Source organism: Meleagris gallopavo, chromosome 2 (assembly GCF_905368555.1).
Source record: "Meleagris gallopavo chromosome 2, MGAL_WU_HG_1.1, whole genome shotgun sequence".
Classification (NCBI taxonomy): domain Eukaryota; kingdom Metazoa; phylum Chordata; class Aves; order Galliformes; family Phasianidae; genus Meleagris; species Meleagris gallopavo.
The window spans coordinates 13,449,238-13,476,504 of record NC_139405.1 but is presented as its reverse complement, the minus strand read 5'-3'; the positions used below and the strand labels follow the sequence as shown (position 1 = coordinate 13,476,504).

The following is a 27,267-nucleotide window of genomic DNA, read 5'->3' as shown; positions in this document are numbered from 1 at the left end:
GGTGAAACCTGACTGTGGCAAGCAGGCTGGTTAGAAATATAGGAATGGATGTGCAGAAGGATCATGGTCTTCATTCTGTAATGCATCGCTTGTTCATGCTGTACTCAACTCTGCATTACTGAGGCTTGCACTTCTGTTGGGAAATCCTACCAACTTTGTTGCTCATCTAAGGAACGCATGAAACACAGACAATTAAAATCAGCTAGCATTTATTCTGGGAAGCTATAAATGTGACAGCACTGTTCAGCTGCTCCTTTGTGATGACTATTAATCATTCAAGATGCTTTATGAATGTTAAAAAAAAAACTGTCCTGGCACAGTGCAGTGGAGAATGGCATACTTCATCCAGAACTTCCAGCACTACTAGCCATAACTTATCTTTTTCTATGCAAAGATAAATAGCAAAAATTTTCCCATGAGACATGTAAGTGTTGTAACTGAATCCTGTTCCTAAGGGTTTATCTTGATACTGTGCTTTTGTGGACTGTGTGGGGGAGTTTTTTTGCCATTAGTGAGATTTAGCAGATGACAGAATATTTTATACTGAACTTCTTTTTGTTTTATTGCTTCACAGAAGGAAGAGTTTCCCAGCACATCAGCCTAATTAGACCACTGTTTTTCCATCCAGTCCAGAACTACTTTGTAAGTTGTTTGAAAACTAGAAATTGAAAGATAGCAGAATTTGTAGAAGTGGTGCTATTGCCCCCTCGTTCTCCTCTTCCCCTTCTTCCATCTCTTTCTCCCCTCCCCCTCTGTCTCTGAGTTTAAGCTTTTGGTATATCAATCTCTTAATCTGCTATAGATTTATTGGTATATGACCTAGTTTCAATACATTACCCCATAATTACTAAACTGAAACTGATTAACTGTATGAGAGAACAAAGAGACTGTTACTTTGGTAGACAATTTCTAGGTTTTATTTGTTTCACAGTGATGCTGGCTCACAATATTTTATATTTTCAGCCTACTGTCTATTCTTATTTCTGTAGAAATATACAACTAACCTGATTGGGAGACAATTTTTTTCTGAAACTGCAAAGGAAAACAGTATACACTTTTTTTGTGTGGTGTCATTACAGCTGGAGTAACTTATGTAATGTGGAGAAACAAACGACTGACGTTGTTTGTCTGAGTCTGAGACAGTCTGAGAGCTGGCAGTGTCACTAAGACTTGGTAACCTGGTCCAATAACATAAGATATCCAAGACCCAAAAAAGACAATTTTTAAATTGAGGAGCCAGCTATAGTGGCAGCGACTATCATATGGGATATGAGCTTCTGCTGCCCTATAATTGGTGGATTGGTAAATTTTGAGGCAGCTGATAGTATCATTATTTTCACAGAGAACTTTCTCAGTTTATGAAGAAGATGTCAGGTGTCATGGCCACATGGGGGACCAGCTTGTGAAGAAAAACTTCATGATGTAACAGAAACACAGATGTACGTTTCTGTACAGCAAAGCTGCCTAGGCAGCTAGTGGGATTCCAGATGCATTCCCAAATTGCAGCTGACCTTAAAAAAAACAGAAAACAAAAATAACAAAAAAAAACCTGTACCATAGGTTTGGCACTTGCCTAGCTTTTGTTTGATTTATAGTAAGCTCAGTAATTCTCATGACAAAATCAAGCCAAGAAAAAAACGATTAGGGAGATGTTTCATCTAGTTCTTGCTCTCTTTAAATAGGGGACATCTCTGTGACTGAATTTTGAATTCTGTTATTGTGAATGAGTGTCATGTAATACTGGCAACAGATGAAGCTGCTGAGGTGCAAGGCATGCAGGCTAATAAAAAGTACTGGATCAGTGACCACCATTGAGAAAGACTTTTTCATGCTATCTTTCATTATGTAGGTCAACAACTGTCCAAGATTACAAGACCAATGGAATCCTTTACCTCCAGTCATAAGAGTTGACTGTAATTAGCATTACTTAATTTGTTACTACTTACCATGGCTATTGCAGCCTGCTCAGTTTAGGATGCATTGAGTATAGTGCCTAAACTTTTCACTCTAGAGAAGATGCTGCACAGTGAATGTTTTGGAATTCCCTCAGATTTGCTGTTGGAAATGTGACTATTCCTGCAGACCATTCCCTGTGATGCACTTGAGTATCTCACTCTTTAATGCATATCTGTCATGACAGCTCATTCTGATAGTTTCTAATTAATTTATTAAATATTCCTGGAGAAGTTAGGATGTTCACTGATAAACTACCTAACAGTCACTGTAGAATGACCAGCCTACTTAAATGCTCTGGTCTATTGGATCAGTATCACTATGGGTTCTGGATTGCCAAAGCAAGTCTCAATGTGAGCACTGGAGAAAATTGGCATCTTTTCTTCTACCATCAGTACTGTGCAGAGAAGTCCATGCATTCCCAGCAATGAGGGGGGAAAAAAAAAGTAACTACTTGGTACAGTCGTTACTTTGACTTGCCTTTTTCATCCAAAAAAATGCTTCAGCTCTGGGCCAAACAACTCAGTACTCTCTGATCTCGTTTTCCCAGGACCATATTCTCTGTGGATATACCAAGTGGTATTGCTCTACTTTTTTTTCTCTTTGGCATAGCATTAGTCAAGTATCACTGTTAATGCCTAAACTGAATATGTTTGTGTTACTGTTAAAGTTTAAATCAGTGATTAGAATAGTTGAAAAAATGGATCTTTTTTCCTGGAAATACAGCTAGTGCTAGGCAGTACTCACTAATACAAGCTTCAGAAATTGTGGGTGGATGTTATTTTCCCAAGGGGTGAAATAGATGATAATAGCATGGCAGATGACAAACAGCAACGTAAGTCTCTTTTGGAATTCAAATGAGTTAAAGAGAATACATGCTGTTCAGAAATCAAGTGGATAACAGTACTCGGCTGTGGTAGAACAGGGTCCAGGCTTAGTTCAGAAAACATTTGTATTGTTACTGAGCTGCAGGGTTTGTTTGGTGCATATGGATGCCTGTGTGCGTGTATCTTGTAAAATGAAAATGTGCCCCTAATGATTTAAACTTTCAAATACCAAACATAATTAGGTTATATTTGGGCTTACTTTTAAATTTAAGTGCTACTTGAGTATAAATAAGTATTTATCTAAAAGTAAACAAAACAAGCTGTAGCATCTGAGTCCAATGCTAAATCTCTAACATGGTTCTGTGGCCTATGAAGGTTCATCTTAATGAACTACATTTACATTCTGTATAAAGCTGTACGGTTGTCCTTGCTGGCTTTGAATATTTTGTGTGTCAGGAGCCTGAATGAACCTTTCTCAGAATCAGATAGGGTTTTTTTTAACAGCAAGACTAAAAGTGTGAAAACCTGCATGTGAGATCCTCACAATACAGCAGATATTAGTTGATTTTATTTGCTGCACAAGAGCACACAGTGGCTGAGATCTGTTTAGTGCAGCAATTTGCTGATAATATTGGGAAAGAGGGCTTGTATGCAATAAGCATTTTTTAAAATACGGAGTTTAAAACTCATTCCAGCTGTTCCTTTGTCTCATCCTTCTTGCTTCGTCAAGTGGCGTGGTGGCTTTACAATTAACAAACTCCTTGCTTTGAATATACCCTTGGTGCTTCAGTGTGAGTTGCCTAGCAGTGTCTCTCTGCTGATACAGCTGGAGCCTAGGAAGGATATGTATGTCACCTTTCTGTCAAAGGTTACCACTGTTGGTTCTTAATCTCCTTAATAAATGCTTAGAAGTTCAGTAGTCTTTTGTGAATTTCTTTTTCTCCCTGCAATTTCTCTTTTTACAGTTTATTATTCAGAGTCCAGAATGAGGCATTTTATTGTGGTCAGGATGAATAACAAAAGGAACAAAAGCATGCAATTTGTAACAAAAGCTTGAGTACTCCCTTTGTGAAATTTAACATCAGTTGCTACAAAACAAACAAACAAACAAAAAAAAACAACACACCTTGCCTTTTTCTTTCTGTTTATCAAGTATATCATACCTTGATGTTCTCTGCAATTGGCAATGTTTTGTATTCTGCTTGCTGAGCTGGTGAAGTCTAAATGTTTCATAAAAGCCTCCTGGGGAGAAAAAACAAGCAGTTTCTCCTTCATGCTGCAGGGATATTAAGGCCTCATAACTTCTTACTGTCAGAGGTGGGAGCCAGGGAAAAGGAAGGTGGGCCAGTTTTGCAGAATTAGGCAAAAGAAGAAAAAATACAAGCAAACCACAAGCAGCAATTTATTGCTATAGTTTTAATCTAATTTACTGAGTCATTCTTTTGGCTGGAAATTTTTTCATTCTCATGTTTCACAGTGGTTTGATGGTTTTTAAACCATCATAAAAATGAAATGAAGCGTGGTGGAAAAGATACAGGAAAAGATGTAGGCTGCAGTCCCACTGCCCTCCCTCCTTGGGTACCTGTGTCTGGGTTGTAAGGGTGGAAATTTAGTCCAAACTAGCAAATTAGATAGTTAGCATGGTTTCATGTTATTTAGAGCTTGTTTGTGTGATTGTAATAAATTGATAATACACACTTGTGGAAAAAAGGCCCACCAAGGAAACCGTTTAAGAAAGAATATTGCCTGTGGCTCAAGGCCTCTGAGCACTAAACAGCAGAAGAAAATTCTAAGAAAAATGTGGTTACATGATTGGTCTGATCACATCTTCTCCCCGCTAGGTATTAGCTCATAGTGGTAAAATCTTTATAAAGTCTTGTATGGTGGTTGTATTATTGGATGGATACTTCTTTAATAGTTAAACTCAGTGGTTCATTGATGCTTCTCCTCTTCTCCAGGCAAAAATAAAAAATGTAGAGGTGACATCCCTAGCAGGTGTAAGATACCGCATACACCAAATTGCAGGGAACTCTCAGAGGGAGCAAAAAGTATTACTGTACTGCATGTGTTTTCCTCTCCTCTCATGTTGGATAAGCTCTGTTTGTTGCCATCCTGTGAACTCCATCCCTGTAATCAGTAGTGAGCACAAGAACAGGAGTATTTGGTCCCTTAATAGTGGGGAAAAAGCTATGAGCTGGCTGTGCGCCCTGAAGATGCATGCTTGTAAAACTGGCGTTGTTCAGTCCTTAGGTATTGATAAAATCACTTCTGCCCTAACACTTCAGTAATAGAAATACTACCATGCAGGTGCCCTGTGGTTTCTTCTTTATAGTTGGAGAAAGGGTTAAGTTAGAGAGCATGTGGACACTCAGTTAATGGCTGAAGATCCTTGTCTGGCAACATCTTAACGTCTGGTTTGGGTTGGAAGGGACCTTTAAGATGATCTAGTTCCAAGTCCCTTCTGTAGGCAGGGACAGCTCCCTCTAGACCAGGTTGCTCAGAGCCCCACATGGCCTGGCTGTGAACATCTCCAGGGAGGGAGCATCGACAGCCTCTGGGCAACCTGTTCCAATCAAGTGAATCCATCTAACAACCCTATGCATTCTGCTCAGGGCTTGTTTGATACTAACTGAAAGTTTAATGTGGGCAAGTGCTAGCAATGATTATACACCATTCAAAGATCTGGGATTAAGGCCTCCATAATCTGTCAGATTACTTTCATATAAAACAGCAGTAATCCTATTGAGGGTGATGCTTTTAATTGCTTACAAATTGATGCGGACCTGTCTATTCAGAGTGAGTCTCTAGCATCTTATTTAGCTGGTTGGCAGGACAAGGGGAAATGGTTTTAAGTTGAGGAAGGGAAGATTGGATGTCAGGGGGAAGTTCTTTACAGAGAGTGGTGAGGTTCTGGAACAGGAACCCGTCCCTAGAGGTGTTCAAGGCCAGATTGGATGGGGCCCTGAGCAGTCTGGTCTATTATTAAATGGGGAGGTTGGTATGTGGCAGGGGGGTTGGAGATTCATGATCCTTGAGGATCATGAACCTTGAGGTCCCTTCCAACCCTGGCCATTCTGTGATTCTGCTTGCTTATTAACAAATGAACTCGTGAGTTCTGAAATTTAAAACACAAATGTTAAATTAAAGGTATCAGTATGACTATTGAGTTCAGCTAGTTCTGTCTAGCGCACATTTCCAGGTTTCTGAGATAAAAAGAAAAAAAGCAAACAAAACAAACAAACAACCCTAAGCATGCACGGACTTGATAGACTACCTTGGATGTTATTACCAAACAGTGGTGTTACCTGAGCTAGCAAGCCTATTAACAACTTGGTCATGAGATATTTCTCTTTTACTGTATTGCTATAGTATCTGAAAATCAGCAATATAAGAGAACCCTATGACTTCATTAGGTTTGAAAGTAGACATATACACTGCCTAGAACTGAAATAAACTGTGACTGGAGAAGCATTTGTAAGAGTTAAAGTTGGGAAGGTCAGATCTAAGGAATTAAGGGTGTGGTTTTCTGAAAGTGTTTAATTACTTGCAGCTTTAAGTGGGGGGAAGCTCATTTTAGGAATGAATCCTGTAATTCTTTGCATGCTTCTTTGCATTCATAACTGAGAATGAAACAAATAGAAATATACCACTTTGGGTTTTTTTTGTTTGTTTTCTTTTGCTGGTCTTTTTTTTTTCCACACCTCACAGAAATGTTTTATGGTGATGTATATTTTGTTATCACTGGAAATTCATAAGAATGATTTATTTGCATTCAAGAAAGTAAACTTTAGTGCAGTATGACACTTGCAACTATCCAAGACTCAAATCTCTTTTTAAAGATTGTTTTTTATATTTTGGTCTATAATAATTTTGGTTATTTCAGTGTAACATACACTGCCTGTAAACATACAAATACATGGTTTCTTCGTAGAACAAAATTATGTGACTTCTTGCCAAGAAAACAGTTTTCCTGGCTGTTTTCCTGCATGTGTCTTGGTCTGTCCATTTAACTCAGCACAAAACACATTTGCAGAGGATCTGTTTGCTAGGTAAAAAATCAGAGTAACTGCCTTGACCCCATGCTGGGAATATTAGTCATGGAGGCTGGCTGTGTTTGCGAAGAGAAGGAGGGAAAAAAGACATGACCCATTTGATTGCACTCCATTTAAATGAGGCAGATCCCTGACGATCCCCCCAAGTAAATAAAAACACTAATAAATATTTTTAGAAAGATCTCTTTGCTCTACCCTGCTCTCTGCTTATAACAGGGTAATGCTTTGCATATATATAATAGATTTTCAGGAGTCTGGTCTCCCAGTTTTTATCATCTTCTAACCTTCAATGCAGACTCATCTTTGTTGGTTTTTATTTTGTTTGATTTTTTCAGTGTGCGTTGTACTTTACAAGTAACTCTGAATCTTGTCTTGGCCTCAATTGGAAAAATGGTTCAACTTTTGTGTGCTATGATTGTTAGTAATGAAAGCTTTATTTCATAGTGGCAACGGGAATTGTAACTCTTCAACTGTGCTCAGTGGTGAAAATGTACAGCCAAAAAATGAGATATAAGATCTTTTGTTGGACTACTTCTGTGTTCTGGGATGACAGAGCCTATTTCAGTCCATCAGTCATTCTAAGGTTTCCATGGAGTTTAGCGATGTCAGAGAAGAGCAAGACCTGAGTGCAGTTTGCTAAACGGCAAGGCTGTATTATATTATAGTGGAGAAGTGTTGTCTTTTTGCATTTTTATAAACTTATGGACAAATAAAGCACATTTTCTTGATGAATTGCAATTTGGTTTTGATTTCTGTTGACCCTCAGCTGAAGTAATAATTCTAAAATGTGCTTGTTTTCCTTCAGATCACCTCAGTGCGGTGTGTGATGATTTCAGACTCTGAGATTGTACCATCTTCTATACCATCTATTTTAGCTTTCATTGCTGTTTTCTTTGTGTACAATATTTTGTTTATTATCATATTAACTTACTGAACTGCAGCCATTTTCTGCCTGCACTGAGTTACCTTGTCCTAAGCATAATGTTTAGGTTTCTCTGTGAGTATATTGGCAACTTAGAGGCATCAAAATTAGGAGTAGTTACAGCTTTGAGTTGTCTGACATTTTGGAGCTGCCATGGAAGGTAGTAGAAATAAGAGGAGGAGAAATGGCACAGTGAGAAACTACAAAAGTTGTAAGTCTAGTACAGGCATAATTAAAAGCTAACATTTGACCCTTTGATCCTCTTAGAATTTAAAAACTTTTACAATTACCTTCAGTTTTATAAAAAATAATCTCTGCTCTGGAGAGATTATTGGCAAGGAACTGTGTGTTGTAATCAATAGCACAGCATTTTCTTATGGGGAACTTGCAAAGGGATAGGGGAGGAATTAGAAGGTCTCAAGTTAGCTTGGATCTGCTGAAATTGTGTAGGCTTTTAACAGGTCCTGAATGGGAAACAGGCCCTGCAAGCCGTGTTGATTCCGTGTTATATCCTAGCCATTCCAGTGTCTTTGCTGTGCATTATTTTAGGGGTTCTTGTAAAGTTAAGGTTGTAAAAAGTAAAAGTCAGCAGGCATTACTTAAATTTGGCCAGTTTTATTATATTTGAGAAGAGTCAAAGAATCATAGAATGGTTTGGGTTGGAAGGGGACCTCAAAGATCGTCTAGTTCCAACTCTCTGCTATAGGCAGTTACCAACCTCTAGATGAATCACTAGATCAGGTTCCCCAGGTCCCCATTCAACCTGGCTTTGTATAACTCCAGAAAAAGGGCATCTGCAACTACTCTGGGCAGCCAGTCCCTCACTACCCTCTCTGTGGAAAAAATTTATCCTGACATCTAAACTGAGTCTCCTCTCTTAGTTTAAAACCCTTTCCTGTCTTATCACTGTTCACTCATGTAAAAACTTGATTTCCCTCCTGCTTATAATCTATCTCCCTTTCAGTTCTGGGAGGCTGAGGTGGGATTTCCCTGGAGCCTTCTCTTCTCCAGACTGAACAAGCCAAGCTCCATCAGACCGTCTTTGTAGGAGAGGTGCTCCAGCCCTCTGACTGACCCTCCTCTGGACCCTCTCAAGAAGCTCCATATGTTTCCTGACTTGAGAGCCCCAGGCCTGGATGCAGTACTTTATATGGGGCCTCACAAGGACAAAGCAGAGGTGAACAATCACCTCCTTCTCCTCAATGGCCACTTTTGGTGCAGCGCACGATAATGCTGGCCTTCCAGGCTGCAAGTGCACGCTACTGGCTTGTGCTAAGCAGTCCTGGTAGAAGAAAAAGTAAATCTTTCTCAAAAAGGCTACTTTCAAGAAGCTCTTCTCCCAGTCTGTACGCATATCTGGGATTGCTTTGTTGAATCTCATTAGGTATATACCTTTCGGATTTGTCAGGGTTGCCAGAAAGTGGGGAAGATAGAAGTCTTAAGAGCAGATTAAGATTTTATGCTCAAGATGGATTCAGTTATATTACTAGGCCGCTTGCTGCTTTTAGACAGTGTTGTCTATAAAAAGGTACTTGTGCATGTGTGCACACATACTGAGGCGTGATCAGAATAATGGTTATTATGGTAAACAGTGTCAAGTCTCTGCTTTGCCTGTTTGTCTTAGAAGACAAAATGCTAAAACAATCTGTTCTTGAACATACATTGCACTTCAATCAGAATACCTGGGTCTTGTTTCTTAACTTTAGTTGTAACAAAAACGTATTCTATGTAGAGGAGAAGCAGCAAATTATGTAAACTTATTTTTACGACTATACAGATTGGCAAAATATACTTATTTTTTAAAGGATTTATTTCTTGGAAAGCAAAATGACCTCTGAGCTCAGATCCTTTTTATGTCTGAGTTCAGCAGAAAAGGAATTTCTTGCCTTCCTCCACCCAGGCCAGTTTCTAAATTCCTGAAAGGCAAAGCTTACACAGCAGGAGAATGATCTGCTCTCATACAGACCAACTGACAGCTCCTCCTGAAAGATCAGGACCTGTTAATACATTCCACATGTTCTCTGTCCCAGTTTTTCAAATCGATTATTTTGAAAAGCTAAGTAAGCCTATCTTTATTTTGCAGGAAATGTTTGGTGCCATTAGGCGGCAATGCTGTTGAAAAGAACAAAGCTGGAATAGCTTTTGATAATGTCTACTGAGAAGCGGCTATTTGCTGTGCAAGTGATATGAACCAGCACTGTTTGTTCTCACTGGGTGCTGAGCACTTGGAAATTCAGGCACTTCACTCATGAACCTAAAAATGAGTGAAATTCTCTTAAAATCTTAAGTTTTGATCAACTTTGAAAATCTGACCCCAATTGTGTAGTGTGAATATGTGCTATATGGCTGTTGTACAGTAATGCAGTTGTATCTAGCCGTTACTGTTTATTACTTGACCTGAAAAAGGGAAAAACCTCTTCTGAGATAAAACTCTATGAAGCAGTATTGTGTTTTTGTGGGCCTGGTCACAGTGGGTTCGTGAGTTTAATACTTAGAATGCAGGAGCTAGCACAGTGTGGGATGTGAAACCTGGGTGAAGCAGCTACAGACTGTAGTCTTATTTCCTGTGAGAGGTTAAGATTTAATGAAATGTTCTGTAATCCGTAGCAGTGTTGAAGCATGCTTGTGCTTGGTAAATGGATGGAAGAAATGTGGAGTTGAGAAAAGTTGTGGAGACTGTTTTCAAGTACATTCCTTCAGGAGAATAATTTTTCACTTCTACTGAGTCATGCAGATGGTTGCATAATTGATTGACATTTTATATGCAAGTGTCCTCCAATCCATCTGCATTCCCTCCCTTCACACGTTGCCTTTTCACTCAGTTCTGTTACTGGTATACCATGTTTGGCAATGTTTTGGTATGCTGAATTTACGTGACCAAATGCAAAGTTTATTTATTCAAATATAATGTCATGGCCCAACAAACACAGATAGGAATCCCTAAGCTTGCAGCTCAGCATAGTATCTCTTTAAATCTCTCTGCTTTTCAATAGTTTGGAGAGGACTAGTCAGATATCTGTTTCCACCTCCTTGCCATTGCCTGAACAACCAGTTTTTGTCCTCTCTTTACCTTTTGTACCAGTGATTTTGTCCATGGCAGAGACTTGTGTAGAGACCTCCACTGGTAGGCTGTCCAGCATTGTGAAGCACCTCAATTGTATCACTGATACTATAAAGAAAAGAAAGAGGAGGGACCTTCCTTCCCCTCAGGCCAAACTGCCTAAATCAGGTGTGAGAGTTTTTATTGTTCTTTTCTTGGTGTGTGGTGTTGATACTTTTTTGGTTTTGTTTTTTAGGAACTAATTTCCTTCCTCTGGGAAGCGACAAAGAATTTGTGTGTAGGAACCCTGTCAAACTGATATTGGAAAGACAGATGCATAAACTAGAAAGGAACATCAGGCTTCAATCTGTAGCCATGTCATTGTTGGCTGGCAGAAGTTAGGAAGGGCTCTACGTGGGAATCAGACCTAGGATTTCTGGTGTTGGGTGTCTCACATGGGCAGTCCTCAATACAAGGATCAAAATTTCCCTTTAGAGGCATGAATGTTGTGCCCTTTGTGTCCAACATTTATATATGAAAGCAGACAATTTTAAGTGTGCACTGCAGATAGCTGCATAGCTGACTACTTATTTATCTTCAGCGTGTAGAGTTTTGCTGGCCCAGCCAACATGCAAGCATTTTTCTCCCACGCTCTTCGGCATTCTGTCCTTTTAGAACAGGACTGTAAGTTAATATTTCAGCTTTATTTTGTTAATTTTGCATGCCACTGTAATCAAATTTGTTTACTACATGGCTTTTCACTTCTGTGATACCTGGTGTAGGGAACCTGCTTTGACAGGAGGGTTGGACTCGATGATCTCTGGAGGTCCCTTCCAACCCCTACGATTCTGTGATCAATAATTTGCTGAATGCAAGGTTTTCATATTACCTGCCATGAAAGTTACCTGTTATTTACATATTCTTAAGAAAAAAGTTACTATTCAGTAACAGCCGTGATGATACTTTGACACCTGCAGAATGAACAATCTCTGACTCTCACAGTTTGTACTCAGTAAAATGGTCAGTCATGTTAAGTCAGTGATGTCCATTTTTTCCATGGTAAATCCACTTGAATTTGACAGTTTAAGACTTCAAGATGCTGTTCCTTTTATCCTCAGTTGATTTTTGAATTTGAAATCTCTGAAAGTTTTGTATCAGTGAGCATGCTCTGTCCTCTATCCTCTTTGTGCTGCTGCTGAGGTTGGAAAATGATTACCTAATATTTCTGTTGTAGCATAAGCAGGGTTGCTTGGGGTGGCACGTGGCCTGCAGCTAAACTGGCAATTGAAACAAGATCTGACATGAATCTTTGTATGTCTTGCCTGTAAGATAAGCCTCCATGCATGGTATATTTTTAATGGCTCATGAATAGTCAAAGATGAGAGAGGGAGAGAAGAAATTGGAATAGTCAGAATTTGAAGGGCACAAGAAACTTGTATCTGAAGAAGAGACATAGTATGATGATAAAGGAAAAGAAGAAATGAGATGAGTATGAGAGTTTGTCAAGACAAAGAGATTTGAATTGCAGCAGTGAAACCAACTAATTCAGCTAGGTGGGAGGTCTTTGAAGAGCTGGAGGACATCTGAACACGATGACAGGCAGAAAATGGAGATATCTTGGGGAAGGTGCAAAGTGGGCAGCAAGGGTTATGTTATACACCTGCAGTTTGGGAATGTGAGAGGAAAGATGCTTTTCCTACTGCTGATGGATAGTAATTACTTTTTTATCATAGAAAGTCCCAGAAGTTAAGTCAGTACTTTCTTCTGTACCTCTGATATACTTGCTCGAGAGAATTACTTGCTTCATCTGCGCTGTGAAGTGTTGCTACAGATGTTGTTAGAAAAACCAGCAGAAGATTAACGGCAAAAAAAGCTCAAAGATAATCTGCATTTAGCTCCAACTTTGCTATTTCTGTTTCAGTACTTAAAATATGAGTTCCATGTCCAAAACCTTTTCTGTTTTTTCAGCTATTCTCAGTTAAAGAAACTGGATAAAATCTGTTAACTTCATCTCACTGTAATAACATTATCTATGAACATAATGCGAATAATTGCAATCCTCAAAATCCACTAGAAATATGTTGGTTCTCTTGGTTCTTGTTTTCTTTTTTTACTTTCTGTTCCCTAACTTTTTGATGTATGTTTCTTTTAAATCCAAATGTATACTTACAGTTTTTTAAGTCTATGGGAAAACAGTGAAGAAAGCATGAGGGCCACATGAGGGAATTCCATATTTATTTTTGGCATTTATTTCCATGAAGAGGAGGCTTCTATTGACGCAGAACATTTCTTCCTTTATTTTTTTCCAACTTGCAAATGTTGTTGAAGCATTAAAAGTTAGTTCCTGGCTGTCAAGATTCCAGAACGAATGTTTGCATAGTAGAATGGATGTAATATTTGTGTAACTTTGAAAACAGCTTTTGGGCTGGTGTTTTTTTCATAAGCAGGATATGAAGCTGTATGAAGTATTATTTCTGAATTGCATGTTGCATATACAGAATTGATCAGCTTATAGACGGGTGATATACCACAGTTGTTGCAATGCCAAGTACAAGACACCAGCAATAGAAAAACAAAGGTGCACGCTGTTAAAGGTGTTATTTTATTCTATGTAAAATATTCTTCATTATAGCTAAGGACTTAGGTTTGACTTACCATGATTTTGCCTAGGGGACTTGGCACAAAACTGGAGAGTTAGAGCTTTGGAAGATAGTATGTTGAATATAGGAAAGGTAATAGTTGTATTTCAAATTAAAATCTTCACCTGCAGCATCTGGACGTCTGTGGAGACAGTAATTTACAACCTATGGAAAATTACTCCAAAATGATCATTTTAAAAACAAATTGGCAGAAGAGATGCCTTGGCTTCAACTTGACATTCTTTTAGAAGAAAATAACAAAGTAACAAATAAGCACTAAGAGATCCTTTGGATTGCAGGGCCATTTTTTTCTCCAGTTTGTAGTTAATTAGCAAAGTCAAGCAAGGTGGTGGAGTGCATTCAGAAGTGGTGTCCTTCTGAATGCAAACGTCAGAGAAGCAGATCTGTTCCGAGGTGAGTCCGCACAGTACTTACCAAGCCCTAGCTGCACCCAGGACTTGGCACATTAAATACTGCCCAGGAGGCTCGCTCTGTTTTGAGGACTGGTGGAGAAGTGAGAATCCTATTTCAGCAGACCTCTGATTTGGTGTGATGCCTGGTCCCTAGCACTGTAAGCTAGAAGCCCAGTGGCAGTGGCCCATAGATGCAGGTCTGTGTACAGTACGTGCTGCTGATTGCTTTCCTCCAGTTCTGCCTACAAGAGATGGCGTGCACTGTTGGGATGTAAATCATCCTGCATGAAAATGATGTTATATGAACATACAGTACTTGTTACCTAGTAATTCTGAATTACTGGGCTGGCAGTTACTGTTTCGTGTGAGTTAAGTAAAGAAGTCTGTGATATATTCAAGGACTATCACAGCATCCATAGAGGCTGCTTGTTACTCAGTAGCACCTGGAGGAGATCTCCTGACTGCTTTGGTGCTTTTCCTGGGCACAGTCCTGAAGATAGTTGGATAAACACAAGAACAGTGTTTATTTTTCGGCAGGGTATTTTGAATGATGGTCAGATTTGCTGCTTCTCTTGATCCAGATTTGCAGTCCACTTAAACGGGAGTCTGATTAGATTCTTTGTGAGAGAATGACACATTTAACTGTAGATGTAGCTATTTTCGGAAGTCTAGCCACCCATCCTTGTACAGCTAAAAGTGGTTTGTCCTGCCACAGACAGAAGGATGACAAGATATTTGAGCTAGCTAGCCAGTTAGGCCAGACTCTCTTGCTTCTTAAAGATTGTGTTGCTGGAATTCTTTTAAATACTGTTCTTCACACATTCATGCAAATTAGCTAATTACCAGCCTCTGCTCAGGCTTCCATGAGTGCTGAATAGTGGAACAGAATGATTTAATTTCCCTAACATATTCTCCTGGCACTTTTGCATACAGAATATGCCGCTCTAAAGTATCCCTTGATACTAGATCCTTGGCAGTACTCCAAAAGGAGTTCAAGTTTAAAGCCATTCAGCATAATTTTAGGTTTGGTAAACCTGAATTTGTCACCTTCCCTGCATCGTATAATTTTGCCATCTGCAATGTGGGCTTTCCTCTTCATCTTATGTAAGTGTTTAAATTGTGAATCAGTATAGTTGGCTCTGATTGTGCATCTGATATTCTCTTGGGAGAGCAATTAAACTGAGGTGATCATATGAATATCAATTTTTGCACATTCATTATGTTTTAAAAAATAACTGGAGTTCTCTGTCACTTCAGTAAATAGGTGTGATTTTTGTGATTTTCAGTTTTGAATGGTGCTTGTTTTGAAACACATGCCACTGTCAGGCAGTAGTAGTATGTGTTAATTTCCCATTGAAATTTCTTGAGGAGAGTTTGTATGCAAGTCAGATTGGCTGAGTGTAAATCATTTAAATCAGAACATTTTGGGATGTGTCCAGATTTAAGCTAAGGAAAAGGAATTGGGTCAAGGGGTTCTGTTTCTGTTGAGTAGTTGAATCCTAATCCTAGAAACATTTTTGGTATGTATTAACTTATTAATTTTACTACAGCTTCCAAATAAATACAAATATAGGAAAGCATGCCGTGAGCTTCGGACAGGCATGAGGGGTAGCATCAACACATTAATTGTAATAGGCCTTGCTAATCAAGAGGAAGTTGTAGATCAACTAATTAAATATTGTTGGTTGTCTGTCTGCCTTCTTATTACATACAGTGCTTCAATGACTGATATGCAAATTTTCAGAGCTAACACAATTTCAAATTGAGAGTATTGATTTTATGTTCCATAGCTGAACAATAGCAGTTTCTTGCAGTGAAACAGTAAACATAAGATAAAAGTATAAAAGTATGTGATATTCTATGTTCAGCAGATCAGTGTATTGCATTTGTTGTTGTTGATGTTGTTGTTGTTGTTGTTTTTTTTCCTAAACAGAGAGAGATGGTTGTGTCTTTCAAAAATCCCAGATTAAGGACCCATTTCAATTTATTTCAGCAGCATCAATCTTATAAATGCTGGTATAAACATTGTGAGAGAAACAAAATAAAACACAAATAGTAGCAATGTGAAATTGGTTGTAATCTGCATAGTTAACTCCTTAGAGATGTTTGTAGATCATAGTATTGCCGTTACGGTTGAACCTTACTAATCACATCTTTGTTCAGATGGGAATATCTATAGATCTGTCTCAAAAAGCCCATGTCTTACCATTCTTAATTCTTCGCATCCTTTTAAGGTAGGCTGAAGCTGGATTGAAAATTGTAGGTAAATCCCATGTAAGTACTATAACTTAGGTTAGCTGTGTGATAATAAGGACTGTATGGAAAAGTATACTTGGTCTGACTTTTTTTCTATTTCAAGCTGTTAAAAGCAGCAGTCTGACACTAAGCTAAGATTAAGTGTAATTTGCAGCTCCTAAAGAACTTTGTTCCAGTTCCTTATTCCTACAATAATTAATTTCTAGTGAGGCTAAAGATAAAAAGGAAAAGTATTTCAAAATAGTGTATTTATGTAGCAAAAACATCTAAAAGTTTTCTTTCAAACTTATAATGTCTTATTCTTTCAGCAAAATATTCCTAACCAGATCGCATAAACTGAGATAAGGCTTTTCAGGTTTATTCTATGCATTGGCTCAGTGTGTGCTGATATCTTATCTTAGCTGTCACAATGTGCATGGCTTCTCATTTCTGACAGAGCTTGTATATCTGAATTATCCTGATTATGGGTTGCACTAGAAATCAGTATTTTCAATTACAGGATCTGCTTGGGGGGAAAAAAAAAAAAAAGTCGCTTAAAATTTTGTGAACTTCCCATAACTCTTAAATTGTAAGTTTTACTTGCAAGTTTTTACTTGTTTTTACTTGTAAGTTTTCAAAGAGCCTGAAGGGAACATGGCTTCTCTAGGCTTCATCAGAGAACTGACGGGTCCATTCCTAAAGCTAACGTGATGCCTGTGTGGGAGGAGGGTTCTTTTTCTGTTCTCTTTTGTTTCCTGTTTGCTTTTGTTTATTTATTCATTTTATTTTTAATGTACCCCTTCTTTCCCATTACTTCTGAATGAATGCTTATGACTGGATTGGCGTGTTTCCTAATACATTGTGATTATGAGAGCCTATTAGGGATTTGTTGGAGTATAGTACACTGTGCTGGAGGACAAGTGAGTTGACACTGCTGGTGTCAAGAGAGTTGAAAGGGGAGGGGGAGAGAGAGAGAGAGAGAGAGATAGTATTGACTAGAGTATGATAGAAGAAGACAGGTTGATTAAACTGTGACTGTTTATCTTACAGACAAGGAGGTCTTCACATTCAGATCATCAGTTGGGTTTTTAATTTTAATTTAATTATCAGCTAGAAATACTGTTACTGTATCTTTTTCCAGTGCTACATTTTGTTTTTGACTTTGAGAATACTTTTGTGTGCTCTGGTATTTCTAAGGAACAATATCTATTGAGTAGTGCTAAGCATTTGCTAAGCAATCATTTTTGTCTCATCTTTTCTCTTATGTGTCTACAGTGTGGCTTTGTGAAGCACAGCACCAACAGTGCACGGCATCTAGTCAGAAACAGAAAATTATAATTTAGTGGAGTGTTTGTTTCAAATTTGTCATTCAAAAATGTATTTAGAAAATACCAGCCATTCTTAAGTAGATGTAGTCATTGGAAAATCATTAGCTATTATCTTGCAAGTACTTGTTTTGTCCTCGTTTTAGTTTTCTCTTCCCTAACCCTTGCTTCAAAATTGTTTGCTTCCCTGATGATCATGAGATGCAAAACTGCACTGATGCACTGGATGGCAACTCTATGCTCAATTTATTAGTGTCTATTACTGCCATTTGTGCAAACATAGTACATGGTAAAGCAAGTGATGACTACTCACTCTCTACCAGAGCAGATATTATCAGTATTATCTTGCCTGGGTCCTGAGACATTCTGTTAGCTGTATTGTGCTGTAGGTGTTTGAAATCTGTGCAAACTCAAACCTGTCCAGTTTTGGTGTCAACCTCTATACTGCACAGTAAGTCACAGATTGCCAGACTGACAGATATTCATTGTACTTTGGGACAGTGCCAGTGGGATTTGGAGGGCTTTCCTCCAGATGGATGCACCGGTCTCCCATGGGAATGTTTTTGTCTTTGCCAGCCATCTGGAGATCTTGTAGGAAGATTTGATGAAGCTACCTGTCTTAAACTTTGCAAACAGTGAGTGTGCTGGGAGCTAACTCTATCATTAGTCATCCTTTATGTATAATTTTTTCAGTTGAGTAACTTTCAGACGACTCAGTCTCTGAAAACAATCATTGCAAAATTGATTATCTGTTAAGAATTGGCATTAAATATTCTGGAGGATTTTGCAAAGGGAAGAGAGAATATCTGTGTTCCATGGTGGATAGGGTAAGAACTAGGGAAGTCTTTAAAGTAAAGTTTATTTAATCAGGAAGAACTTTTTCAAATAAAAGACAGTGAAGTACTTGAATAGATTGCTTACAGAGCGTGAAGCCTTCAGAGCACTGGAGGTGTTTACACACATCTCAGTAGATGTGACTTCATCTTTCACATCTTCCAAGAGTGAAATTTGATTGACTGTTCCTGGAGAAATGCAGTGGATGACTTTTCTGAATCTCCTTCAGTTCAGAGACATAATGTTTTGTTTCATTCTTTGTTGACTTTTTCGTTGATTTTGTTTGTTTTGGGGTGTTCTTTTGTTTTGTTGTTGTTGTTACTGTTTTTTGGAAAAGATATTGTGATGAAAACTTTCATCTTAAAGAAATTCAGAAGGTGTGTATTTCCTTTGTTTAATTCCTACAGAATTAGCTGGCTTTTGTTCTGGAAAAAAATTCAAATACATTCTGAAAATATATTTAATGGAGTTAAATACATTAACAAAAATAATGGTTGAATTTATTATGCAGTAACATTCAGAGATAAACAAAACTACTTGAAATCATATGTTTATTGATTTGTTATTAATAAGTGAATGATACATTAATACACAGGAACAGCTATATCTCTTTGGCCAAAACTCAGTTTTATAAATCCTTAAGAAACTATGCTTTTGGTGTAAAAACCTGAATGTGGTTCACTAGTAAAATATTGTGGTATCACAAAAGAGTCTCTCTACCTTGAATAACGCAAGTTTATCTATACAAAAATGCAAATTTATACATAAAAAAATCTTAAAGCTGTTAAGATACAGGCTATTTGGAATATTGTTGGAATTGCATCAGAAGTTAAAATCCTGATTATTTTGGATCTTTTAGTCACTAACTGTAGAATTTGGAGAAGCTTTATTCATTTTATTGAGAGAAGTAATATTTGAAATGAAGGTACCCAAAAGCTGAGATCTTCATCTAGCGATGGAAGCTGTACTAATTAGCTTTTCAAAGCATGTAGAGGACAGAAGAGGTTTATGCTGATAAAAATAGTGTAAAAATGCAGCTAGTGTTCATTCTTCATAATTATAGCTCACCACTAGTCACATCTTGCAGCTGTGACACTTGCTTTGATGTGCCGCTCTACTAGTCATATTAACTGTAATCTGTCCTTTCACATCTGCCCAATGTGTCTGTATTGTTCTGTATATATTAAAGGATCACTGTAAATAGGAAATGGAGACTTGCTGCTTTTACTATGACTGAGGTCCTTTTTCCGAGGTATGACCATTCTGATAAATCACTCAGAGTATCTAATGAAGGTGCTTTGATATAGAAGGAATTGCAAAGCTGAGGAAAGTTTATCTTAAAAATTGATTCTTCTACAGCATTTAAATCCAAATATTTTGGAATATGTCTCCAAACATATTCAAAGCATAGAATAAGAATGAGTGAGAAACCTGGAAATTAACGTGCAAGTGTGGCAGATCCAATGTAATTACTTCATGAATTTTACTTTTGCATGAGTGTTAGGAATGACAGTTTTGCTAGCTGTGATTGAAAAGTACCAAAACAAAGTAGAAGCATGGTGCTTATTTCAAAGATGCATGGTCATGGAAGTCTGCTAGACATTTCTGAAGATATAGTTCTCAAAACTGATTGGGATGAATCCTATGATGACAAGAATCAAAAATGTATGCTTTATAGCTGGAAAAATTGTCCAGGCTGTCTTTGAAGAAATTTATGTTTATTGTGGTATTGTGGTATTCAGAAAACTGGCCTTAAATAAACTGTAAAAAAAAAATCACAGGAAAATTATTAACAAACATTTGTGTTTATTAGAGGAGTGGGCTGGGACATCCAGGTGAAATTCTCACCCTAGGAAGAAGACACATCACAGAGAAATATTCAGTACATTCAGGGGAATCGGGCTTTCAGGGACATAGCTCTGCTTCACTGGGCTTTTGGATGCATTCTTTCAAATGGTACCAAATTTGCAAGAGTGTTTAACATGTAGTAGCACGGGTGATGCTTTGCTAAAGTTTACAGAAGGGTGCGAGTTAGATGAGTCTCGGGGGCATTTCTGATCATTTTACTGAACAACTTGTTCAGTAAATATTCAACAACTTGTTGAATATTCCTGTATATTAAGTAACTGTACACATGTAAATAAGCAGATTGGTCCCACCTCTTTGTTCAGGTATGGGTACTTAACTTGTAAGCACAACTGCAGTAGTAGAAATGTCAGATTAAGTATTCTGGTAAAATTAGACCATCTCTGTATAAAATTAATACCATTCTGCATCCAGTGGATGATAAATAGATCATGCCTGTCTTCTGCCATTCATAGACGTGTTCCTGTCTCTGAAAGGTGTCTGTTTTCCTTGGAATCTTTCCTACCATCTGATTAACACTGCAGTAAATGGTCAAATTTATTACTGTACCAGAATATAAACTATAAATCTTGAAAACATTTAAACGGTATTTTTTTCTCCCTCTTTTACCTCATCTTCCTTTCCCTTTCCTTTTCATTCGGAAGGGAAAAATTCAATGTATTTATGATATGCTGAGCCTATATACAATAAAAATATGGAACAATCCTTTTTTAATTTAAGATGATCTTTGATTAATCCTACTGCACGTAAACATTTTAATTTTAGGGGAATTAAGCATATGTCAGCATATAAACAAATATAAACAAATAAGATGAGCAAGCTATGAAAAAAGGTAACGTTTGTTTTAATATTTCTTGCAAAAACTCTTCAAATTCATCAGAGTTGTCCATTTTTTTCTTCAGCCTATTTTTTGTATTCTTTGTTTCTACCACTCACTGCCATTTTCTGTTCATCACACATCTATTTCAGTTATTTTCAATGAATGAAATAGGGCTTCTAAGTACAGATTTTGTCACTATGTATTGCTGTGAAGCAGGAGAATATTATATTACACAAGAGTAGAAAATGAAACAAATTAGCTTTAATTTTTCTACCCTTTCTAGGAGGTGTGCTAAACATGGCACTATGTAGAGAAGCAGTACTCATTTTGTGTACAGCACACAAGGATTTGTCATAAGAACAGAAATACCCCAAGTGAAATAAAGTTGTTACATGTGATCAACTTGATTCTTAAAAATATTATGTATTGCTTCTTATTGGTTGTTAACTAAACTACATTCTCTAATTTTGAATGTTTTTTTTTTATTGTGTAAAATATAAGGAAACGTGATGATCAATATGGAACTGACCTCTAGCTAATAAAAGGAGTAGGTAGATTATGATGATAAAATGGACTGAATGTGTAATTGGTCCAAGACTGTAGTTATGTTATTAATTATTTTTAATTAAGTTTGTCCTGTTGTTGTCCACAGTATGCAGAAACCTTCCTTAAGTAATATCTCTGTGAGTTCATTCCATCAGTATTTCTCCCAGATCTTCTCTTTTGCTGCTTATTATACTTGATTAATATTGATTTTAGCAATGTCTATTACCGCTCTGTATTCTTTATTAGCGGTTATTTTTGTACCTTGTTAGGAAGAAAACAGATTATCAACTGTACAGGAAAACGCTCCATGTGGATTGGGTTTAGATCAACTTAAATTCTAAGATCTTGTACATTTTGAGGTAACATTCTAGTATACTACTATTAAACAAGCTGGACAGTGCAATTTAGCAAGTCTTGATAGTAAGGCATACATTCCTTTTCATTACGCAGGTGGGTCTGCCCTGGGGGGGAAATAATGTTAAATCAGATCATCTTGTTCTTCATCAAGTCATATGTCCATTTCCTTTTCAATCCCTTTAACAGCCCTACCGTAAATAACTTTTCACTACATTAAAAGTGTACAAAAACCATTCTGAGTGGCATAGAATTAAGAGCTGTGCATTTATCACAACCAAACTGTATTGGCTAATCTTTATCTAGAGATTTCCCAGTTAGTGAATTTTGATAGAGCATCAATCTGTCCTTCTGACTAGGTCTTGCTATATGTTTAAACCAACAAGCTGTCTTCTGTGAGATTCATTCTGTACTGCTCCCAAATGCTTGGCAAGCAACTTCTCTCCCTCTGCCTCCATGAGAGAATGACTGAAATACAGTTCTAATGATGCTTCAGATGGCTCATAGCGTGCAAAATGCCTCACAGTTCATTATACTGATGAGAAATGCCTGTAGCTTCAAACTCTTTATGCAGCCAGAGCTGCAAGAAACCCTGCAAACTGCTTGGGAATAACTGGAAAAAAAAATGAACTAAAATTTGTTTTTGCATTCATTTGTTTTTATTTCATCTTAATGATATTTCAGAGTTAATCAAGTCAGATTTCTAAAGTTTTTGTTTGCAACCATGTGGAAGATAGATGCAGAGATTCTTAATCATCTTGGTTTTTTTTTTTTTTTTTTTTTTTTTTTTTTTTGAGTGCTTTGGAAAAAAGAGAAATCATGAAAATTCTGGTGGAACTCAGTGTTTCACAGGGTGCTATTGGCTGGTCTTCAGCCAGCAGAGGAATCCTATCTTGCATCCTTTGTACCTCACAAGTGTTCCAGACAGTCCTGCTTCTCTGTAACATTGTTTATAATCACAGCCTGCTATCCGAGTTGTTTCATCTTTATCTGTTAGCATTTATACTCATTTATGTTTCTTACATAATAAGAAAAAAAGGTTTGACATGCCATTCAGAATGTTCTTGAAGATCTGTCACCTGTGTCTAGCAGGTAGGTTCTATGTATTGGAACAACTTACAGGTACCTTAGGGGGTTCCTGTAGATCATTCCTTAGAAGTTGGTATAGGAGCTGAGTGCACTGTTCCTTTGCAGTGCATACTTTCTCATAGCTGACTTTCCTTCAGTTTTCTGGCTTTGCTTTCAGTTTCAACCTAATCCTTCAACAGTGCTTTTATTGAAGGGAGCTTGCAATTTTAAAGGCTGCAGCACAAACCTGGAGTTTGGATTTCACTCAAGCTTTGCTGAAGTAGTCTTATCTTGTAGTGCACCAGCCAGGAAAGGCTAGTTGTTAGAAGACAGAAATCTATTAGAGACCTGAATTTTCACTGTCTTGATGTGTTATATAGGAGCATGTACTGTTTCTATATTGTGAAAATGAATATTGTGACAATACTGCTAGTATGGAGTAATTTGTAGAGGATTCAGTTACTGCAAATGGTTATTTCAACAAAGACAAATGTTAATGAAGAGACTGTGAGAATGCTGCTGCAGTCTAAAATCACCTCAGCTTCAAAGATTTGTGATATTTGCAGCCTTTCTGCCAGCTTGTTTTGAAAGCAAACGTGCTGCAAAACAGCATTCATACTACAGTGTTGTAACAGAAGTTATGTTCACCCTACATATTGTAAAGGGTAGAAGACCCCAACATCCCTGGGCAAACACTAAATGAACTGAAAACAGCCTTGCTGTAGCAGCATGGAGCTCTGCAGACGGAGAAGCAGGCTAAATTAATCTACATAGTGAGGTGGCTTCTAGCATCCCGGAAGGCTCAGAGCTGACTTGCATATCTACAAATTATGTTGCATAGCATAAATGTGCTCACTGAATGCTGGGATAAAATGCATGTGCCATTGAAGTCTGAACTGCTTTGTCTCTGTTACTAACTTCTGTATCCAAAATAGCTGAACTTTGAACAGTGTTGCCACTGAGGGAGCACCTAGTTCCAGCTGGAAATATGAATTCATTCACCCCGGAATACTTCTGTGTTGTCAGAACCCTGGGTTGAGACATAGCGTTCTCAAGAGTCCTCTGTACTTTTTATACAGGAATAAATGTTTTTCTTAATAGCAATGAGCAAATAAGTAAATACTTATTATAAGTTAAATTATTTAACATTTACTTAAATTTGAAGGATCTAGCATATACATATGTTTTTCAAGAACAGTTTATAAACATTAAGTAAACAAATTTTATGATTTATATGTAAAGCAGCGCTGTTGATGTGTTTAACTTCAGCCACAGATACTGCTACAGAGTTGGTGGGTGCCTTTTCTATGTAGTGTGGTATTGCTGACTGGATGTTGTGCTCCTCAGTTCTGTTTGTGGTACGTGCAGTCGCGAGGGTACAGGCAGTATACCTGAAGCTCTTATTTGTCATTGTGCCTTTTGGCACATGACAAGCTTTGGATATCTTGTAGCAGTTTTATCCTGGTATCTGTTTTATCCTTGTGATCCAAAACAAAGCTACTCACTGTAAGAAAGGTAGATTTGGGCAGAAGTAACATTATCTTGTGCCTACCAGAACTCAATCTAAACAGGAAAGGAAGTCAGATTTACTTAATTTTATCAGTGTGCTGTCAATTATAGAAGCTTGAAAAGAACAGCCTTTTTTTCCTAAACCTGATAGTTTTGCCATGGTGATAGGTTTGCATATTTGAGTAACATCTTATCTCATGTATGAATTCGGATTTCTAAAGGAAAGTTCCATTTTGCTACTTATCACATTCAGCACCAGCAAGATCTTGTATTCAACCTGACTTTTGCCATCCGGAACTTTAAAATCAGGTTCCTTAATATCTTAAAAACAAATAAATAAATAATTTTGTCCTTTTTTGTTCTGTTGAACAGTTCTGCTGTATCTTCTTTATTGTCACACAGGATTTTATTTTATTTTATTTTATTTTAAAGATAGCTCTTGAAAATGTTTCAAGTTAACAGCTAAGGTAGCTGTGAACTCTGGATTTGTTTGTTTATATTTATTTATTTATTTTAATTACATTAAGCAAGTTGTGAAACTACATTCTAAGCAGGTAAATTTTTCATTAAAGCAGAATTAGCAATGTGAAGCCTAAGAAATAGCAGACTTGTTTGAGAAGAGTAGATCAGAACATTAGTTGTAGAAGAATCAAAGTCATGAGAGGAAGCATACTAAAAATCAACCAGTTCCCAAATTCACAGTGATTTTTCCCAATAAAGTGTGTTAGACAGGGTTGACTGGTCCAATGTCACAGCTTGCAGCCACTGAAAAGGTTGATGTTCTTCTCTTGGCCGCATGCTACCAGTCTCCTTTATGCTGCTTCTGGCCAGGACTCTACTTCTGTATGAACTGAATACAGCACATGAAGCTAGCTCTGGCTCTTTGCAATGTTGGTAAGCCAAAGTTGTGACCTTACTGTGCTTAGTCAGGGCTGGTCTGAGGAAAGGAGGCTCTGAGGTGGGCGCAGTGAGTTTTCCACTTCTTCCACACAAATCTGTATGCATGCGAGTTTACCTTTTGCGGTGAACAACATTACTAATTAACCCTCTAAAAGCCTATGCTATCTAGACTTTGGAGAAAAAGTGCTACTCTAAAATCTTTTCCATCTGCTTCTGTCATGTTTTGTACTTCTGTTTCAGGAGACGCAACAGCAACTCTATTCCCTCTGCTGCTCTGTCCTATCAGGAAAACCCTACCTCCCCAGCAATGAGCAATCTCAATAAACACAGACGGGGTGCCTGCCTTCAGAAGGCTTCTAACAACTGCTCAGCATAAAAAACTTGCAAAGCTCTCTCACTGTTACTCAGAATGGTTTTTCACAGAAACACCGGCTGAGCCCTCTTCCCTTTTGCCTACATATACCATTTCACTGAGATGATCTGAGAAACTATCCATATATGGAGCAACGAAAGATTTAATTCCGAAGTGCCATAACAGTGCAAAACCCCCTCTGACATGAATGGGAATGGTGCAGGCACAGATACTGTGGAAGTGCACTGACAAGAAGAAAGATTTCACAACCTAGAAGCCATATTAATGGATTAAAATTAAATCAACATGCAACATTCCTGATCCAAATTTTTTATTTGCACGCACAGTTGTATCATATAAAATTATTAAAAATAGGTAGTTTACTCAGTCTGGGAACAAATAGGATACAAGAAAGTGGGAAGTGGGATGCTGTTATGTTATTTGACAAACCATTTGTGACTCTGACAAAGTGATGTTTCTGTTGCATCACATTGTCCATTATTTTTTTCTGGCAATAGCTGTATTTCCTATGGAATCCTGCTACAATCAGTGGTATCCAGGGATAGTGTTTCTTCTCAAGCTTTTTCCATGGTATGCAGCTTAGTTTCCAACACACAAGTCGCACATGCTGACAAGAATCAGATGCACCTGTTCCTTGACTACAATCCAGTCCACAGATGCAGATTTATAGAGCCTAAAAAGAAAGGCTTGGAGGGTGTGCACTAGTTGAGCTGGGTAATTTTACTGACAGAGGTTGTTTTTAGTATAAATTGTGTACTTGCATCTAAGTTTAGTGTGATTATAATTATGTCAGAAGTTTTGTTATACAAAAATAAGCAGCTGCTAAAGACTGAGAGCCACTAGGGACCATAAAGTATTCAGAGCACCGATTCACGTTTGGTAATGCTTTGTCTAACATGCCCACTGGGATCTCTTGCCTATGCTCTACCTTTATTCCCTATTTTAGTGAAGCATGTTGTTCTTTATCAGTCATTACAGAGATTCCTCAGTTATGTTTTTGCTTTTCTTGTTGGACTGCAGTGTGCTCTTTCACCTTATTTCCTTCAGTAACCTTTGCACTTCATTATAAGCTCCGGATTTTTCCTTGCAAAGCAGCACTATACAGAAATAAATATAGTGTGTGTAGTCTTCACATTTTCCTGGGCTTGTCTCTAAAACCTCAGAAGATTTATAAAGATACCAGAAATATATTTACCTTGTGCAGAAAGTGTGGTCTGCAGAAGTACAGCATGCACATTAGTGTGCTTACCAGGAAAGGAGCAAAGAAAGGAACTGCTAGCCAAGGGCAAAGAACTCTTTTCTTTAAGCTTTCAGTCAAAAAACAGTCTAGACATTTTTATCACATTAAATAGTCTGGAGCATTTAATAGGGATGTGACAGGAAGAAAAGCAGTCTGAAGTAGCTGACAAAGTTTCTTGTGAGAAAAGCCTGCTGGGCCCAAGATTTTATTCTGTGCAATGGTAATTACTGTGTTGGAAATGTTAAATGGTGATAAATGGGGCAGAGCTGGTTTTAGACATGTAATGATGTTGCTTTTACCTGCAAGGTCTGCTGTGCTTCACATGTGGCACTGCTCTTGATTTTGATGGGC

At 37.7% G+C, this 27,267-nt stretch overlaps 1 protein-coding gene across 11 annotated transcripts in view; it reads left to right on the top strand.

Annotated features, from left to right (window-relative positions):
- Positions 1-27,267, top strand: part of PLCB4 (phospholipase C beta 4) — a 200,946-nt gene that overhangs the window by 71,085 nt on the left and 102,594 nt on the right. For 9 of the 11 annotated variants that reach the window (XM_085218974.1, XM_085218973.1, XM_085218972.1 and 6 more), the window contains one exon: positions 575-642. The exons of the other annotated variants lie outside the window; for them this stretch is intronic. The gene's annotated coding sequence lies outside the window, so the exon portion shown is untranslated. The remainder of the gene's footprint in view (positions 1-574; positions 643-27,267) is intronic. 11 annotated transcript variants of the gene reach the window in all.